This window comes from Artemia sp. Qi Xiang Cuo, chromosome 9 (assembly GCF_049724085.1).
Source record: "Artemia sp. Qi Xiang Cuo chromosome 9, ASM4972408v1, whole genome shotgun sequence".
Lineage (NCBI taxonomy): Eukaryota > Metazoa > Arthropoda > Branchiopoda > Anostraca > Artemiidae > Artemia > Artemia sp. Qi Xiang Cuo.
This window is the reverse complement of record NC_142802.1, coordinates 23,263,193-23,284,193: the sequence shown is the minus strand read 5'-3', so window position 1 is coordinate 23,284,193 and position 21,001 is coordinate 23,263,193. Positions and strand designations below refer to the sequence as shown.

Sequence of the window (21,001 nt, the reverse complement as noted above, 5' to 3'; positions counted from 1 at the left end):
ATCTGAAGCTTGATCAGTTCTGAAATCTATAAAGAACTAGAAGAGAAAAGTAAGAAAACTGTTTTATCTACAAAAAAAAATCACAATTTCACGATTTTTTGGGTTCGAATTTCGCACACTGGTCCAAGATAGCCAAGGCCATATACAGAGGGGAGGAGTAGGGCGTTTGACCCCCCCCCTCTGAAATGCTTGTCCGAATCGTAAAAAACGAAAATGATTATAAACAAATTTGTTATGCGTTTTGAGGTATTTTGGGTAAACCCCGCTGAAAAATTCCTATGTATAAAACACCCCTCGGAAAAAAAAATCCTGGATACGGCCCTGAAGATAGCGACACTTTTTTCTTGTATTTTTAAAACAGCCATTGCATTTTTGGACCCCGCTAACTAACCTGACAGTGTAGTGACTTATATATATTTGAAATCAGCATAATAAGCCGATTCTTTTAATATATATCTATTAGTATCAAAATTGTGTTTTTTAGAGTTTCAGTTAGTATTGAGCTGGGTCACTCCTTACTTACAGTTCGTTACCACTACAGTTCGTTCGAACATACATTTTTTGCTTCTTTTATGCTTTCCTTTCTTTTGGTTGCCTCATAATTAATATATAGTCACCGATTAGCCCCCACACCTGCGGCCGTCCATGTTCCAAACATAGTACTTATTGCAGTCTCATTTTTATATCAGCCCATCTAATGCCTTGACATGATAGCTATAGGCTACAAATCATACAAAAGTTACATATTCTTTTTCTTCACGCTAACATTATTTGGCATTATTAACCAACGGCTCGTGCTAAATATGCCCGAAAATAAAACAAAACTTCACAAGAAAGCGATATGACCCTAATAACCAAATTTTTACTGTAAGCTATAATGTAAATTTTTTATGAATTATATTTTTCGGGTCACTTCCCTTTAAATCCCCTATTTCTTGATCTTGTACATAGTCTATAGCTAAATTTTGCCTCATTAGGAGGGGACGGGGCGGGGAAGGGGGTGGTGCAATTTTTACGGTAAGAAGGCTGTATTTAGGGATACTTCTTAAGAAGATTAAATATAAAAAACAGGTTTTTTTAACTGAAAGTAAGGAACGACGTCAAAAATTAAAATAAACAGAAATTATTCCGTATAAAAAAGGGGCTGTCCCCTCCTCAGTGCCTAGCTCTTCACGCTAAAGTTTTTTATTGTTTAGCAAAAATAGAGTTGTGAGAAAGTCAAACTTTAGCGTAAAGAGTTAGGCGTTGAGGAGGGGACAGCCCCTTTAATATACGGAATAATTTCTGTTCGTTTTAAGTGGAAGTTTTAATTTCTGTTCGGGATAGTGGAAGCCCTGAATAGTCCTCACAGTGCCTGGCACAGTTCCAACACACTTGGCACACTTTTGCCGCACGCTTGGCACATGCTGCCTGTTGTAGGTTATATCTGGAAGTTGACGCCCCCTCCACCAAGAAGATGTGTGCTTACTCCTCTTTAAAGGACAAGTTTTTGAGGGAGCAAGATAATTTTGATAACTAACGAATAAGGGAATAAATAAATTTTTGCGAACTCTGTTAGCGTTTACACTGCAAACGATAACTTTCTCTCAATTGTTTTTTACTTTGTTTTGTAGAAAATTTACTATTTTACTTTTTTTAGTTTCTGTTTTTTGGTTTTTGTCAGTTTTTGTAAATAACATACTGTCTTGAGTCCTTTAATGAAGGGCGAGTGAAATTTTCCCTACCTCTTGCGAAGATCAATGCAGTTAGAAAGTTAAAAACTTAAAATACTTTAATAAATAACTTCTCAGATGAAAAAATAAAACAAAATACAAACAAAATTTTGGAGGCAACCTCTTGGCTGATGCGTTCAGTTACGGAAAAAAATCATTATTCTTAAAAATGCCAAATAGTTTTTTGTACTAAACTGTCAGAGAGAATTTGCCCGTATTAAGCTATACTGTATAGGCTTTTTTTCAAAGTCAATTCGTTAACAGTATTTAATTATAATTAAAGCTCTAGCCTCTTTGGCTGGAGCTTTTGATGTCAGCCTTTAGTACGGGCAAATGTGGTCTACCTTAAGAGAAGGTAAACATTCAAATGACTTTCTTTTATAAAAAAACGAGACATATACAAATGGAAATGTGAAAATAGAATTTCACATATATTTAAACTGGCAGGGCATTGGCTAAGAAATAAAAGGCAGACATAGCCAATTTTAAATAATGCAAACTTTTCGCGTATCAGGGCCAGCTGATCCCAATAGGCAGAAGCGTCGTTGTAGTGCCAAACAGCCAAAATGGCCCAAGAATAAGAAAAAAAAATTCTGAGGATCTAAAACTCATAACTTTGTGGCTAGTTTTTCACATAGGGAGGACTCTCCAGGCAAATTATTGAGGAGACTAGATTCCTTCCTCCTTTTTTGTTGGTAATTAGACTGGATTAGCACGTCCATGACTGCCTTCGTGAGATTCGTCACCTTCCGGCTTTTTTGTCAAAGGATTTATATTCCTCTTATCCGACTTCATTATTAAAAATAAATATTAAAATAAATTAATAACAAATTAATAAATATATAAATAAATTAAACGACTTGTTCGGAAATTAAGTTTCAAAGTATTTGATAAACCGCTTTGGCGCTGAACTGTCCACACTTTTAATAGGGAGAGTTCTGCAAGGACTACGGCGCCTCTATGTCTAGCATAGCGTCTCCATACCAATTTATTTATTTGGCGAAGAGACTGGGGTGTTTCAAATGCGGAGGACCTCTTCTTGCACACCTAAGCTTGTCTCTCGGTCTTCTGTTGTAAATATTCTTCAGTCTTGCACTGATGATGTTGTCGTGTGGTTGGGAATGAGTATGATGTTGTGGCTGTGTAAATGGGATATTATTATAAATAAACTAAAATTCACTAGAAGAGTTGGTTCGAATAATTTGATTATATCTTTGTTTTCTTGAATAAACTGTGGCTAACACCATGGAGAACGGTTTTGATTTATAAATTCTTAACATAAAAGAAAACATTATGTCTATTGCTTAATGTTTTCAATGGCTTGTCTAGCAGAGAAACAAATTAAGACATAAATATGTTACAATTTTTACACACTTAGCCAAAATGGAGTTCTTAGAATAGGAAAAATTTCAAGCCTTGATGTCAAAGCAGATGAATGATAAATAAATATATATATATATATATATATATATATATACCCTTTGCAAATACTCCCCCCCTCCCGCCAATTTGACCTAAAACCACATCTGCCACCCAAGAGAAGTGGGATAGAATTACAAAAATGTACAAGAAAATTAATACTTTGTTCCTTCAATACCCTTCCCCGAAGTATGAGACTCATTAGAGGAAACGCCTTCTTGACTATACGTACTCCTTTCAGGAGGTTTAATATGGTGGCTTGTGTATAACCTTATTTGGAAATGCTAAACTTTTCGCTCAATATCCTATTGTGATGTCACTAAAAATGACCCTCCATGGCCACAGAAGATGACAGGGGGGCCAGCTTTCCCATCTTCTATGAAGTTTAAAAGCACCATTTATTGAAACATTTCAAACATGCGAAGACACTTTTATTGTAGGAAATTATTTTAGGTCTTAGCCCAAAAAATATGGAATTAATAAGAGAAATTTAAAGTTCTTCGCGGAGAAAAAAAAAGAAAAAAAAACTCCATCAGTTGACTAACTCATAAAGCTAATTGTGTCAACGTAAATAAAAATATTATTTGTTTTTATTTTCTTATCTGTTTTTTTCTGTATTTCCTTTATAGTGAGCCAAAGGTAAAGGAACGACTTTTTCCGAATTCCGAAAGGACACAAATCGTACATCTATTTGCATTTTCGTAAGACAAGTAAATGTTCTGCATAATATGTTCTAGCATAATAATGTTCTAGCTGTAATTATTTTATTTTAAGACGAGCCTAAAAACAGAAAGATTTGCTTGCCATCAAAAGATACATAAGTTTCATTGAATCTTCAGTTTAAATCCAAATTTTTGTAAATTAAAACAAGTTTTTTTTAATATCACTAGTTCTGTTGGGCAACGCTGCGCTGACAGTGGAGCCAGTGGTTTTTGACTTATTAAATCCATGTTAAAGCGATTGGGTTTCCTCACTTATCGATTTTCCGGTACTGGTGCGTTATATGGTCGCTTTTATATACTAATGAGAGACGAAACCCGCCAGACTGGTTATTTTCAAGAGACCGCTGTTCATAAATGGAATGCAAAGAGCAGTTTTCGTTGCGTTTACGATATTTAAACTGTTGTTTTTTGGGGTTCAGGGGGGGAGGTACCTAGGTTAGGTTACGTATTTAATATATGCTATGTTTTACCCCCGCCCCCCCCTCATGTGTAAATATATAGCCCAAATTTGTTTCTAAACTATTATATATCCATCCTATTTTATTTTATTTGATTAGCATTAACTAAACTTGACTTTTTAGAAGTGACCATATAACGCACCAGTACCGATTTTCCTTCATTTGCTCTGTTGTATATAAACCTTTATGCTCCGATGTCAGTTATTTTTCAAGTTGCAAGAACTTTCAGCTTAGGTTTTTTAGTTGTTTTTTAATATTTTCGGTTCTTCCAAGAGTCAGGTGTTTTCTTTGCTCCTTTTAACTTTGCTTATTTGTCTTTAGTTTCAACTTTGACACATGTACCTCGTAAAACGACTGTAAAATATCATTACTAAACTCATAAAGACAACAATGTACTTTATGATGAATTGTTGTGTCTATTTTTTGTCAAGATGTTTTGGCTTCAATCATAGATATGTGTTAAGGCATAATTTTTATAGAGAGAGTGGAGAAGGAGGGGCGTATTGTTTTGCAATCCCCCTCCCACTTAATATTTTAAGTCATGTTTTATTATTAGAAGGTATGATTGAGGTCCATTAAACGAAATCATAACGAGGAAAAGACTTGAATGGCCATAAGAGGTCTTACGCATTTCGGAATATAATTTGATATGGCTTTAATTCTCATTGACCTAAAGGGAGAAGAAGATTGCTGGATGCCTGCATCTAATTTGGCAAATATATCGAAAAGTAAAGATGTAAAAAGATATGATCGTAAACGTGTAGAGCCGTAGAAAAGGTAAAATCTCAAGGAAGTATGTACAACTAGGTGAATGAGGCTGTAATTCTCTTCTATTGTTTAATTTATTAAATTCTGTCAAAGTAGACAGCAGTGCTGATTAATATTATGCTCTGTTTGTGATGCGTCGGGTTGGCTGTGAGTTCAATGTTAAGTGACTTTAATCAGCTCTGAAAAGTTGGCTATGGGCTAGATTAAGGGGTATAGGTAGGGGGAGGACAAGGGAGACTGCTGTACCCTCGTGCAGCCTCTTAGGGGGCACCAAACTGAGGTATTTTATTGTTTTTGCTTTTATTAATACTGTGGTCGAGGGGGGGAGTTGTCCCCAGCCGCTAAAAATTCTAGCTACGCCTCTGGGTAGATTTGGAGAATATACATGTTGTCAGTGGGGTCAGCTTTAGAGAAGATACCACCGGATGTGGATTGAAATCTGTCTTCAGACACATAAGCAGAATAGAGGGAGCGGGAGGGCTTTGATACGAGAAACTAGGAAAAGATACGAAAGAAAAATATTCATATCTCATTAACATTAACCTAACCACCGCCCAGAATGGGCCAGGCACACACAAATGTATTTAAGGAGGACGGGGAAGGGTATTTCAACTAAAACAAAGAATAGGCAACTTTTATTGAAATATATAGGAAATAAAAAAGTAAATTGTAGAAAAATTGTCATTTGGTGGGATAGGGGCAAGGCAGCAAATGTCTTATTTGTAATTCAGCCAGTTTTGTCAGAAGTGATAAAAGTTGACTCGAATGCAATGGTCTTTATTCATTGGTTAATTCTTATGCTAGTGTTTCTTATGCTGCTTTAATGCAAACTATTCCTCTCCCCTCCCCTTCTAAAAAAGCAGTGGTTTATCCTTCCAGTTTTTATATTTGAAATGAGCATGACCAGGGCCCAAACATACTTGAATCTCATGGTTGAAGGAATAGCTACAACCTAGTAGAGAGAAAACCACGGTTCATAGTAGCCAAAAGCTTATAAACACCTTTAAAAAAAACTCTGTCTCGTAAGAAAAATTTTGCCGTTAATGCTGATTTAAGAATTATTACTATTCTTTAGATTCATGTTGATAGTTAAAATTATATCGCGGAAACCAATTGATGAGAATTTTGAAAAAGAGCTGGAAACGCTGATGAATCTCCTTTTTCTTTTTTTATTTCTTATAATACATTTTCACTAATGGGGCACTAGAATATTGTAGAAATTTGTATAAGGTTATTTGGAAGCTAATGTGCGTGCTTTCATAATTTCCGTGCTTTCATAATTTCATCATGGCAACACCATCGTAAAATGCCTTATGGCACCAGATTGTGATTTTAGCGTCATTTCTGGACTTTAAAGGCTTGAAACCATAAAAAGTCTGCCACTGAATTCTCCATGGTCGAAAACCCTTGAACTGGTGTTTAAAATCCCCTCTTGAATACCCCCTTCCAAGTCCCATTGGCAAGTGAAAATAAAAAAAAGTTTTGAAAAAACTACCAAGTTTAAAAAAAATCATTCAAATACAGTACTGATTCGTTAACGATAGAGGGTACTTATTTTCATCTCAACACTAAAATTAATCAAATGAAACAAATTCTGAGAAGTTTCGAAAAACAGGTTGATATCCAGACGTTTGAGCTTCTAATCAGCGCTAGTTTAAACTTGTTCATGGCCTTGAGTATTGCCAAACATGCCTTGATTTGAATGGGGGTTGAGTTGCATGGGGGTCAATTTAAATTGGGTTTTGTCAAACGGGGGTTGGGTTAAACGAGGATTGAGTTAAACGGAGGTCAAATTAAACGAGGGTTCAGTTAAACTGGGGTTGGGTTAAACGAGAGTTCAGTTAAAGGGGGTTCGGCTAAACGAGAGTTCAGTTAAAGGGGGTTGGGTTAAACGAGAGTTCAGTTAAAGGGGGGTTTACTTACACGCACACAAGGAGCTCATGTTTCCTAGCACTTCAATAGCCGACATAAAATTCTAAATGAAATATTCAGAAGCCAGAGTGATGCTTTAATGTTTGTAGAATCATTTTGAATTTGTCTATTCAACAGTGAAATATTAGACTGCTTATTCGGCCAGATCAGGGTATGCTAATGCTTATTGTGTTCTTGGGAGTTTGATTGATTAAATCTGGACATTTCTGTAATGAGTTTTGGCAGCTTTCCAGGCAAATATTATACAAATGTATGACATAGATAGTTACCTGTTCCGGATGTAAAAAGATTGTTTATCCGATAAGTCAAATTACTTACTATTACCTCTTACTGACTCTTGGACAATAGAGATTGAACGGGAAGGCGTCATAACATCTAACCGTCAGGAGCACTAACGTCAGGAAATCGACAAAATCCGTCATAACATCGACAAAAAGTCCGTCAGAACCACTAACCGTCACAACATTGACATGTCAGTTCATCGACAGTCACAATCACTACCCGTCAGAACGTTGACAGTCATAAAATCAACACGTCATAACATCTAAAAAAAAAAATTCATAACAAAAATCCGCCAGAACATCGACATGCCATAGCATCTAAAATTTTAAAACTTTAGTTTTTTGGGGTTTAGTGGGGAAAATGTACCTAGGTTAGGTTAGGTTACGTATTTAATATATGCTATGCTTTACCCCCACCCCCTGATGTGCAAATATATAGCCGAAATTTGTTTCTAAACTATTATATACCTATTACTATTATATAAACTTATAAATTTTTTTCATAACGAAAAACCGACAGAACCACGAACCGTCAGAACGTCGACGGTCATAACATCGACACATCATAACATCTAAAAATTTTCTAGATGTTATGTCATGTCGATGTTATGACTGTCGACGTTCTGACGGGTAGCGATTGTGACTGTTGATGAACTGACGTGTCGATGCTATGACTGTCGACGTTCTGACGGTTAGTGGTTCTGGTGGATTTTTCTTGTCGAGGAAATGACGTTTAGTGCTTGTGACAGTTGTTCGAAATGGTAGCACCCCAGATCGAACATAGCTGTTTATGGGCAATTTGGCTTCCCCGTATCAGAAGAAAATTTTATTTAAAAAAAATTGATACAATTTACCTACTTGCAAGGCTGTATCCAGAGGGGAGGGGGTTTAGGGGGTTTGACCCCCTCCCCCGAAATGTTTTCCCGACTCTAAAAAATCTAACAAAAATGATTATAAACACATTTTTGATGCATTTTTCATTTTTTTGTACCCCCCCCCCGAAAAAAATTCTGGATACGACTCTATCTAATTGTGCATTTTCCAGGGTATTTGTATGATATACCCCCGACCACTCAAGTTGTTCATCCATTGACACACTGTTAACCGGTTTCTTTCTCTAGTTTCTTCCTGGTTAGCGTGAGAAAAGACAAAAACAAGCGAAGCAATAGATGGTTTACTACAAAATTTGGGCTGTATATTTGCACATTAGGGGGGTGGGGGTAAGTATTTTGACAGTGTGAAGTCAGAAAACAATTCTCACTTCATAATATCACAATAATTGTAGCTAACACATTTTACGTGCAGACCCGCTAAACTTTACCCTCCCCCTAATGTGCAAATTATAGCCCAAATTTGTTTTTAAAGTATTATATTTTATCATACTTTGGTATATTTTATTAGGATTAATCTAACTTCACTTCTTGAGTGATCGTGGGTATATCATACAAGTACCTTTTCCAGGCCAGACTTATGAGACAATTCTGGCATTGAGCCTAATCTAACAATAGACTATTTTTTTTCTCAAAAATAGATTTGACTCCCATTTTGGAAGCATTTGATATTTTGGCTCTTTTATTACTTGCTCTAACTCTAAGACTAAAAATGCATTGTGAATATTTCCAAATGGGAATATCAATTGTTGATAGTACCAATGCATGGTTTGAGTCCCTGAGGTACAAATTGAATATTCACAGCGGCGGATCTAGGGGTGGGGCGAGGGGGTGTGCGCCCCCCTAACGTAGTCTAAAGTAGTGTAGTTTACTTAATTAACGCAAGTTTATGTTAATTAAACTTGCTCCTAATCCAAGTTTGTCGGATCAACCTATTTTGCGACCCCCCCCCCCCAAAAAAAAACATCGATCCGCCCATGAATACACAGGGGCCAATTTAACCAAAGTCCGTCAAAATTAAAAGCGTATGGAATCTGAAAAAAGAGTCATCGCTGATTTTAACTTTTGCACCAATCAACGGGCAAACAAAGTCAACTATCTGGTGCTCTCTTATGTGCTTGAGTGTGGGAAATGTGTTTAACAACCTTAAGAGTTGCCTTAAAGTCAAATTCATTTATTGCATATTGTTAAGCAGCGTTATGAATATTTCCAAATGAGAATTTAAATCCTTGAAAGAATTGGTACATTAGTTAAGATCCTTGAATGGGAACTGAGTATTCAGAGCCCAGCCTGACCAAGTCCTTTAGAAATGAATGGCAGCCAGTATAAAAAAATCGCTATTCGTGGTTTTGATTTTAATTAAATAAAAAACAAGTTTTTTCAACTGAAAGTAAGGAGCAACATTAAAACTTAAAACGAACAGAAATTATTACGTATATGAGGGGGTTCGCCCCCTATTCAATACCTCGCTCTTTACGCGAAAGTTCGAATTTTGTTCGAATCACAAACCCCTGAATCACAAAGGCCGTTTAATTAGAACAGATAGCTCCTTTGAAAGTACTAAAAAAAACTTTAGCGTAAAGAGCGAGGTTAGTTAAGGAAATTATAAAAGGGTCAATGTCAAATACGTAAAAATGTTAAAAAAAAAAAACTCATAAAATTAGAAGGCCAATGTCAAGTCAGCAAAAATGCCAAAAAAAAAGAAAAGAAAACTCGTAAAATTAACAAGGGGATAAAGTAAAATTAAAACGTAAAGTTAAGTTAGTTGGTGACTAACAAACATAAATATAAAACCTCCAAATTTACAAAATGGGAATTAAAATTAATAACTATGAGGTCAAGAGTGCTTGAGGGGGGGGGGAGGCAGCGGAGAGTCACGGATTGAAAAAGTCAACGATGTAAGGGGTAAAAGTTCTTCTACATCAGTGCAAAATCGTATTGGGGCAAGAAGGGGTATTTTAGTTGACACAGATCGCGGGAGGCGGGGTCGAAGGAGTGAATATTTACCAGGGAAAAGTGGAGTTGTTCGAGGGTTATGAAGGGCATTGTTAGCAAAACGCAAGGTAATTTTTGCTCTCCTTTCCTTAAGGGTGACAAGATTAGCTCTCATAAGAAGGGAAATATAAGGTACTTTACCCTCATTGAAGATAATTCTTAGGCACCTTTTTTGGACTGCCTCTATTCTAGGTTAAGCTAGGCATTTAATATAATGCGTTCTGAGTGGCCTGCTTTCCCTAATTCTTTGTTGTATTTTCCATAATTGTGTTACTAAAGTATTATATTTTTATCCTATCTTGGTATATTTCATTAGGGTTAGCCTAAATTCACTTCTTTTGGGTAGTCGCTATAACACGTAAGTAACAATACTCTTAAGCTGTTTTATGCTTCGTTATGTGTTTGAATCTGGAAAATTTAAAGAACAGCAATACATCTTTTTGTCCCTTTTGGCTCTATTTTAGCCTCTATTTTTGAAAATACGATTTCCATTATGTAAAGTTGAGTCAATTGAGTGCTTTGACGCTTTTAATGATAAAAAAATCACTCAGTGGATTCAGTGCTTTTGCTGTTAGTCCCAAATCACCAAGGCCGTATCCAGGGTGTAGGGGGTTTGAACCCCCCCCCTCCGAAACGTTTGTCTGACTCGTAAACTTGACAAAAATGGACATCAACAAATTTTTTATGCGTTTTTTGAAGTTTTTTTTGTGTTACCCCTCCCCCTACCCCCCCCCCCCCAAAAAAAAAAAAATTGAGTACAAACCCCTCCGAAAAAAGAATCCTGGGTACGGCCTTGCAAATCACGATCAAGAAATACTAAAATATTAAACCTTATTTGTTAGTCAAGGAAGTAAGACCCCAAACCATTAGAGGTCAAGAAAGGAAAAAAGTGAAGACTGAACCTTGTATTCATTTTGATTCTAACGAAAAAGAAAATTAAACATTAGCAGAGCGTAAAGTTCTGAATTCAAACCTTCACTTCTTTTCACGAACAGAAAAGGCATATTATAACTTATTGTTGTTGGTTCACTGAAAATTACTTAAATACAGTGATTTAGCAATTCTAAATTGTAAGACAGCCTATCTGGTCATTATCATACATGAATGGCAGAACAATCCAAACATCTTTCTCTTCATTTACAGACTAATTGAAGCCGAAAAAAGTTTTGGCCTCAGTTTTCTTCTTTCGTTTTGTGAAATTGATCGGTTAATATAAGACCTCTTGTATATTCTCCCCTCTATAAGTCTTTTATTTCCTTGACTAGACAAAGAGTTTCTCCCACGACAGACACAAATAAAAAAAAACTTAGCTTACAAAATAGTTTATCCCCTTCCCTGGAAAATTTCAAATCCCCTTATCCCATCGTCCACCAAAAAAAGAAAAGAAAAACTGTTTCTGAATATCCCAACTCAATCCTCGAGCTTTGAGACAAAACAGGGTATATTTATCAATCTTGGTATAAATTACTTCTATGAAACCTACTGCGTACTTTGCGTACTACTGCGTACAGAACCTTTTAATGAAACCTACTGACTATATTTAACGTCTATCTTAGGCAGCGCTATTAGAGCGACGTGGCCACAATGTATTATTTATATTTTGTTTTCTTTTTTTTGACCGACACTACGTATAGAAACTTCAAAAGGGGCTCAATCGATTGGGAATTGCATGTTCTAGTGGCCTTTTTAATAGTCGAAAGTGACTGAAGGGAAACCAATCCCCCTCCCACGCACGCTCATAATTTCCCAAAATACATCCGATCAAATTTGAGATAGCCAATCTGTTCAGCGTATTTGAAAGGTCCAGTAATTATGTCTTTGAAGATTACAACCCATCATAGCCTTCAGGGCAAGGGTTGTAAGTTACTCCCCAGGGGCAAATAGGGTTTTTATAGAAAGGGTGGTTGTATAAACGTCATAGAGGGCGTATTGGAAATCAAAAGTCCAAGCAACCTTTAATAGTCGAAAGTGATAGCAGGGCAACCAGTCCCCCCCTACGCCCATCATTTCTCCAAGCACATCCAATCGAAATTTTGAGATAGTCATTTTGCTCAATGTAGTTGAAAGGCCAGTAAATATGTCTTTGAAGATTGCAACCCACCCCACAGCCCTCAGGGCAAGGGTTTTAAGTTATGTCCCGGAGGCATATAAGGTTTTTATGGAAAGGCTGGGCGTATAAACTATGGAGGGGACCCATTGGGTTGGAAATAAGAAGTTCTTGTGCTATTTTTAATAACCAGCCCCCCTCCATCCACGCCCATCATTTCCCCAAATATATGCAATCAAAATTCTGCGATAACCATTCAGTGTAAAATTCAAGCTCCCATTTTAAAAGTCAAAAGTTATCGGACGGCAACAAGCCCCTCCCACGCTCTTTTTCCCCAAATGCTTCGGACCAAAACTTCGAGATAGCCATATATGAGCATAAAATTCGGATGTGGCTCATCCAATTGGGCATCAGAAGTCCTAGCAGGGCCGTATCCAGGATTTTTGTTCAGGGGGGTTTTTACTAATTTTGGCCTTTTTTTGGGGGGGGGGGTTTACTAATTTTTTACTCAGTTTTCGAATAATTTTACTGATTTTTACCTAGGTTCTACTAATTTTCGACTTATTTTCGAGTCGGTCAGAAATTTCGGGGGGGGGGGGGTTCAAACCGGTTAACCCCCCCCCCTGGATACGGCCTTGAGTCCTAGTTTTTTTTATTAAGTCAAAAGTGATAGGAGGGCAACTAGCCCCCTCCCACATCTTCTTTTCCCCAAATGCATCCGATACAAATTTTGAGATAGCCATTTCGTTCAAAACAGTCGAAGCATCATGTACCAAGGCCTTATGGGTTGAAAAATACCCTCAGAATCTGTGGCCAAGGGCTGTAAGGTATGTCTCGAAGTCATATAAGGTTTTTATGGAAGGCGTGATCGTATAAGCTTTAGAGGAGACTCGTTTAACTGGAAATAGAAACTTTTAGTTCCATTTTAAGAATAAAAAGTGATAGAGGGCACAGGGGCGGATCCAGGATATTTTTAGGGGGGCAAAATAGGTTGTTCCGAAAAAAAAATTAGTGGAGGGTGCAAAATATGTTGATGCGATAAACTTGCGTTTGGAGCAAGTTTGACTAACGCAAAATTGAGTTAATTAAGTAAATTGCACTACTTTAGACTACGCTAGGTGGGGGCGCGCGCTCCACACCCCCTCTGGATCCCCCACTGAGAGGGCAACTACAACCCCCCTGACGCTCTCCTTTACCCAAATGTATCTTTTTGAAATTGTGAGATAGCCATTTTGTTAAAAAATAGTCCAAAGAACATATAACACAGATTCCAGGGTTGATATTACCCACCAGAGCCCTGGGGCAAGCGTTTTAAGTTGCACCCTGGGGCATACAAGGTTTTTATTGAATGGGTGGTCGTATGAACTTTGAATAGGGCTCATTTGATTGAAAATTGAAAGCTATAGTACTCTTTAAGAGTCAAAAATGAATTAAGGGTAAGCAGCCCCCAGCTCCCCCACGCCCATCATTTTCCAAAACGAACACCCAATCAAAATTTTCAGGCATATATTTTCTTCAGCATTGTTAAAAAAAAATCCAGTAATTATGCCTTTGGGGATGTCAACCCCCTCACAGTCCCCAGGGCAAGGGCTGTAAGTTAGGCAATTCGTTCACTGTTTACATATAGTATATGTTATTGAGAAAGGTATCCATATTTGACCTTTACTTTCCAAAAAGACAGAGGGCATTCATGTGAGCCTTTCAGAAAAGTATCATTGAAACTTTTAAATGAGCTAATTCGATTCGAAATTAAAAGTTCTGATGCCGTTTTTAAGAGTAAGAAGAGGTAGGAGCCCATTTATTCCCAAACCCATTCATTTCCCAAACACATCCAGTCAAAATTTCGAGACAACCATTTTGTTCAGCATAGTAAAACGGTTCAGCAACAATGACTCCAGAGATAGTGGTTATATCAACGCCCTTTAATTATGCAATTGTCCAATCATGCTTTAAAACTAAACGGTGCTTTCGAAATAAATCAAAAGGTACTGTGAGAATGGTCACCAATAAGAAACCGCAGTAGTTTGTGGAGAACGACTGGGGGTGTCATGTTGGAACTTGCGGGGCTACTACCATTACTACTTCTGCTCTTACAATTTAAATAAATCAAAAGAGTGTAAGTGTATCCAGGTTGTCAAGGAGCATAGATAGAATTTTTTGGGAATGACAGGTCAAATTAAGGAGGTATAAGATTAAATTAAAGTATACTATTTGTGTCAGGATTAAAAATTGTTGAAAAAGTTTCTCCAATATACAAGTAGCAAGCGAAACTATGGATTCTTGTAGAAAGAAAAAAATTTATATAAAATGTTGTTATTTTTTCCATGAAAAAGACTATGTCAATAAAAAACAAACAGAAATTAATTTAGAAAACTTTTTCCACAAAACAAGTTTTTTAAAGAAAAGTAAAGAGCTTCATTAAGCCAAAAATGAGCAGAAATAAAGTAAAACAATCTTCCAAGCGTAAAACTAACAAAAATCACCATCTTTAAATAAATGAAACTGTAAACGAACAGAAAATACAATAAATGACCGAGTCATACTCAAAACGAGCAAAAATTAACATCAGTAGGACTGACAACCCCCATACCTTCTCAAAACCGGAACATAATTTGTTCCGGTTTCAAATGTGTTCACTTTTTTTACTTTAATAAAAGAAAAAATATTAAAACTTTAAGGAATAAATGTCTGTATGTATATTTAACTGACAATCCATGGTCATTTGTCACGGTCATTACATTTATTATTTGTCATTACATGGTCATTACAAATATCAAAACTGTAAGGAATAAATATCCATATATGTCAATTAAACTGACAATCGACTGTCATTTGTTTTTTTTTTGTTTTTTTTTTCAGTAAATTTTAAATTATATTCTTGTCTTGTGAGGGGGTGGGGGTTTTCGGCCATACTCATGTTAATGTTTGCTTGTTTTGAGTATGACTCGGTCATTTATTGTAATTTCTGTTCGTTTTCTGTTTCAGTTATTGATTGATGGTGAATTTTGGTAGTTTTTCGCTTGGAAGATTATTTGAATTTATTTCTGCACATTTAAGGTTTAATAAAGCTCTTTACTTTTCTTTGAAAAACTTGTTTTGTGGAAAAAGTTTTTCAAATTAATAATCAGAAATAGTCGCTTGCCTTTGGGGGAAAAAAAAAATCAGCAAAATACCATACTTTTTTGTGAGTATCCAAAAAGAAACACACTGATCTGACCTCCGGTTTCCGAGGAAATCGGTACTATCTGCTCTAGCATCACTTGGTAGTTTCCAGATTAACTATTGTTTTGCTGCTTTTTACCAGTGTTTTAAAAATACGGCATTTTGAAAACCTCTCTAACTAAATAAATTTAGGGTAGATTCGCTGGGTGAGTTATCAAAGCGCCATATACCAAACAGTTCGTGGTAATGAGCTTGTAAGTAAGGAGTGACTCGACCCAATAGTAACTGAGACTCTAAAAAATAGAATTTTGATTGTAATAGATACATTAAAAGAATTGGATTTTTATGCTAATCCCAAATACACAAAGTTCATTAAGTTTAATGTTACCCATCAAAATTTAGGAGCTGAAGAAAATTTAACTGATTTTCAAAAAGAGGGGGAAATTTCCTCCAAAAGTCAAGGAATCTTATTGAAAACTACACCGTAAGATTCAGGGTATCAGAAAACCTTACCGCAGAGTTTTCAAGCTCCCAACTTTAAATATGTGGAATAAAAAATTTTTTACTAGAAGATATTACAAATATTGCGTTGGCTCTAGGGGCGAAAGTCTGTGCTAACTAGTGTAGAATATTAGCAACAATCATTGTTACGGGAGTTTTGGTGAGATTTGTAAGAGTTTCCGCAGACTAGCACAAGTTTTCACCATCACGTTGGCATCAAGGTCCAATTAGAATATTCCCTGCGAAATCAGGTTTGGAATTAAATGTATCAAATGTTGATATCAGCCCTCGTCTGTGGATTGTTGATGTCTGCAAAGCATTGATGGCTGATTCAGGGGGTGAGGTAACTTACAAGTATCTATCTTTAGCCAGGATCAGCAAGGGCCATCTTGACCTCAGTACAGCTTACTTTTGCGCATTTTTTTTTACCCACATTACACAAATTGGACGAGCAAAAAAAAAAGAAAATGTACTACTAATTTATAGTACACATTATCAATTGATGCGTATGAGTCTTTTCAAACTCAGAGAGTCAGAAGAACAGTGCGACCATCTATCTCAAGTAGTTTTATGTAATACTGTTGCTCATGAACAAAATTGCAACATCTTCCCAACAATAGATCGAAATTGCGTGAAAGAAAAATTCTTTGTTCAAGATCTATGAATCGTATCATATTGTATAAACTGTTTTCAATGGCTATAAATCATGAAAGTAGCAGACCTCACTGGCCCCTTTGATATCAAAAGGCGTAATTATGCTCTTTTATACCATTGACAGAGTATTTGAAAGGCTTATCTAGGGACATGACGCGCTTTGACGGATTTTCGTGTAACAAAGGCAGTGTCATCCTTTTGATAGAAATCACATTGTCGAAAGCGGATGTTCACGTCATCGATTCTTCCCTCATCTTGTAAAGAGGCTTCTTCTTCGCGTCTCTAATAAAAGCTCTTATATCTTTAGAGCAGGGTTGCCAACTTGACACATTTTAAGTCAAAAGGACACATTTCCATGTGCTTGGACACAAATACATAGAAGGGCAAACAAGTGATACATTTTAGAAATTTGGGACATAAAAGGGAAAAAAAGGAGCAAATTTTGTAAATTTTTGACACAAAACGAAATATTTCCCAAATGGACATTTATTTTGGTAAAAAAGGCATTTTTCACCAAAGTAGTGCTCTTTCTTGGTATTTTTTTGAACTTCCAGGTTATGCCAGAGATGTCGTAAGTAAAGCATCTTCTCCAAAGTAAGGGATTTACATGTTTATATGAGTTTCGTGCTTTCACACTAAGTCATTCTTATGAATGTTTTATATGGATTTTTTCGTTTTCATTCTATTTGATGTTAACTGATCGCTTTTAAGAGGTTTACAAAGCGTCTTTTGGTCATAAATACAGCTGGTAAGAAAATAACTTCTAGTTTTTAAGATATCAAGATGGACACATTTTAGCTAAAAATGACACATTTTGGATGCCCAGGAGCACATTCATGGACCAAACAGTTGGCAACTCTGACTCTGATGGTGACTGCTATTCTGCTGGAATTTCTTAAGAAAAAAAAATATATATATAATACTCTTCCAATTTACAGACTAAGTATTTATAATAGGTAGGCTTCCCGGGAATCCTAGTAGTCACCATTTCGGTAAATTTTCTTATTAACTTGCTAATGATATATTGAATACATGTATATATAAATATATATATATATATATATATATATATATATATATATATATATATATATATATATATATATATATATATAACGCTTTTCTAATTTACAGACTAAGTATAAGAGGTAAAGGTAGGCTTTCCGGGAATCCCTGCAATCACCATTTAAGCAAATTTTCCGATTAACTTGCCAATGATGTATTGAAGAAATAGACATATCCTTAGAATCATAACTACATCCTGAATCCAAATGTAACATTCATTTCCGTCGGAAATGAACTTTACTCCCCTTTCCTATATATATATATATATATATATATATATATATATATATATATATATATATATATATATATATATATATATATATATATATATATATATATATATATATATATATATATATATATATATATATATATATATATATATATATATATATATATATATATATATATATAATATATGTAGGCTATATACATTCCATTATTTTGACAAATTGTTAAATCAGTTTGAAGAGAAGAGTGACTTACGGAGAATTCAGTACATATTTATGTAACTCAGGGTATGTTTTTGCACATTAGCGGGGAGGGGGGGGGGACTGTAAAGTTCATTTCCGACAAACTGAATGTTATATTTGGATTCAGGATAAAGTTCTGAATCTAAAGAAATGTCTATTTTTTAGCTGTTTCATTGGTGAGCTAATGGAAACAAATTACCACCATTTCTAGCTTCAAGGGTGCATGCTGCGCCACTTTGTGTTGAGCAGAGGCTAGGCTAAAAACTTCAAAAATTATGTGCCCGTATAGTAGACAGCAAACAACCTCTTCATCTTACCTTCCTTTGAATTTGTTTAAAATCCTTCACTGTGTTTGTAAGAAAGAAACACCAACATAATTAAATAAGATAAAAAAAAGCTCTTTCGAATCCAAGGGGAAAATGACATCAAAACTGAAAACAAACAGAAATTATCTGTCGTGCGTGGGTGCGACTGTGCCCTAGACGATCTACTCCATGCTCAAAAGGTTCAACATATCATTGATATTAATCACATTCTCAATGAAATTTCAATTCAGAATTAAACTTTAGCGCAAAGTGCGAATGGTCCAAGTCGGGGGTTTCCCACCATAATTAGTATTGTTTTGTTTGTTTTAAGCCCTATAACTGCCCTTCACTTTTAATTTTAATGTCTAATCAAAGGAAACAGAAGATGAGAAAAATTTTTAGTTTGTCTGTCATATTTTTACTGGATTTCTTATCAGTAATTATGATTAAGCTTGTTTTTCATATGTAACATGGATTAACCATAAAAGTAATGTCATAATCCACATGGAGCTGAACTGGAATATGTTCATTGATCTCGGTAATATAAGGGCTTCTGACCTTCAGTTAGATACCAGCTAACTAGACATGTAATTAACATAATTTGCAATACCAATTACCACCATACCTAAGAATGACTAGGAATTTGTTACGCTTGTAGTAATTATGCTCAACTCCTGTATTTATTTCATTTTACAATTGTAAAACGTGTCTGCTTTTAAAAATGTTAGACAAATAAATTTATTCATAAAACAAATCTGAGTATATAATTTATGGAACTTGTGACCCACGTGGATAATTGGGTTTGAAATAATTGCGTCTCATTATTTATAAGTTTTTTTTATAGAAGGGTCAGATAATATATATATATATATATATCTTATTTGAACCTGATTTGAATATTTGTATCTCCGGCTGGTATTAAGTTTATATTAAATCAAACAGTTCCCGGTAAGGATCTAGCAGTAATTGGGTATAAACAAGTAGTTTGGATAACGATGCAGGTATCAAAAGAACTAGCTTTTTGTGGTATTTATAAACATGCACAATGCGCTAAATTAAAGTTTCCCACTCGCCTGTAAAAACTTGGACCAAGAAGGATGATCATGGATGCGCATTTTTAACTCCACGATAGAAAAGTTACCATTTATTCCTCTTTTTAATATGAACTTTATTGGGTCTCCATGGAATTTGTTGCGACAAAGATAGTAATAAAAATAATTATAAATTTAACATCAATTCTTTTCCTTTCCCTTCTAACTGGAGAACATAATAGTAGACTAGTACCTACCATATTGCGTAGACATAAAGGAATCTCCATGTTATTTGCGTAGACATATAGGAAAAACATTTCCAGAGCATGTACTTATGGATTCTAGTCGACTATGTTCCTTCCTATGCTATTATAAGGGCCTATGTTCCCTCCCATTCTATTCTATAGCGCTATGTTCCTTCCATTATTATTCTATGGGACCTCTACACGTGATTAAACACGTTATGAAACTACGTGTTATTTGCTTATGTCCTGTTGGTACCATTCCAAACGAGCGGGGATTCCCCGCCTGTTCCTAAACATTGCACAAAAAGATAGCAGTATGAACGGGGATTCCCCATACAAGTTTGTTTCAACTCCAAGTTTTTCAACCAGAGTGTTTTTTTCGAGCTGACACCTGTTTTTAGGCAGCCAATCAGAGAACTGCTTACATATGATTTTCCCTTTGCATAACAATTCGTCATTGAAATTCCGTATAAAATGTTCATGCACTACAATTTAATTTCTATTATGTTTTAACATATCGAACATAGTACACTGAATTTTATTAACTTTGAAAACAATGGATATTTCATTTGTCAATGTGAGTATAGTTTACTGAATTTCTTAGATAAAAAGCATGTATTTCCAGATAAAAAAAAACCTTTTTTCCAGTAAATTCAAATTTCAGGGGGACTTAGCCCCCCTCCCCCCTCCAACAACACAAACCCTAAAATATGATGTGTGTACTCGTTAGAAAACGCTAAGTATGGTTTTTTTCTATTATGTAAAACAAAAACCCCCTCCTCCATTGCTGTGTTACGACCATAATTCCTTACTTTTTAGTTATTTCGTTCAAAAATATCCTTTTTCCCATCGTCCATCTAAAATGTGCTATCTTTTTCCGCTCTAAATAAAACCATCTGTGTTTAACTTGTTACCAAGAGGGGATAATTTCAAAACAATATTGGCATGCGTCTTATCAGGGTTAAGAAAACAAAAGGAATGGAAACGTGTAATTCTAAACGCTTTGAAGAAAGAGAGTTTGTTTTTTGGTCAAATTAGACAGATATTTTTCAATTGTATTTGATGAAAGCAAATGGATTTCACAGATGATTTTATAAAAATATATGACAGGGAAGAGGGCAATGTATCAATTCTAACACGGTTTTTCTTTACTTGGTACCCGTTAAAAACGAAATTTTTGTGTTAAATAAGTAATTCTTGTATCTTTTAAAAGAGCTTTACAGGGTTTGAGAGAGATATAAAGAAAGAAAAACGAGCAAAAATGGGGTTTTTATAGGCCAAATGACGATACTGAAAAAACAAAGCGAATATTTCGAGAGGACAAACGCCTCTCTTCTT

General features: G+C 35.5%; 1 protein-coding gene across 6 annotated transcripts in view; it reads left to right on the top strand.

The window, feature by feature from the left end:
- LOC148948460 (uncharacterized) overlaps positions 1-21,001 on the top strand; it is a 521,750-nt gene that overhangs the window by 251,372 nt on the left and 249,377 nt on the right. The window contains exon 1 of one of the 6 annotated variants that reach the window (XM_089094390.1): positions 2,823-2,837. The exons of 2 other annotated variants lie outside the window; for them this stretch is intronic. The gene's annotated coding sequence lies outside the window, so the exon portion shown is untranslated. Of the gene's footprint in view, positions 1-2,822; positions 2,856-2,886; positions 2,904-21,001 lie in introns of those variants that run through there. 3 more of the 6 variants (XM_089094389.1, XM_089094388.1, XM_089094387.1) reach the window with 3 other exon arrangements.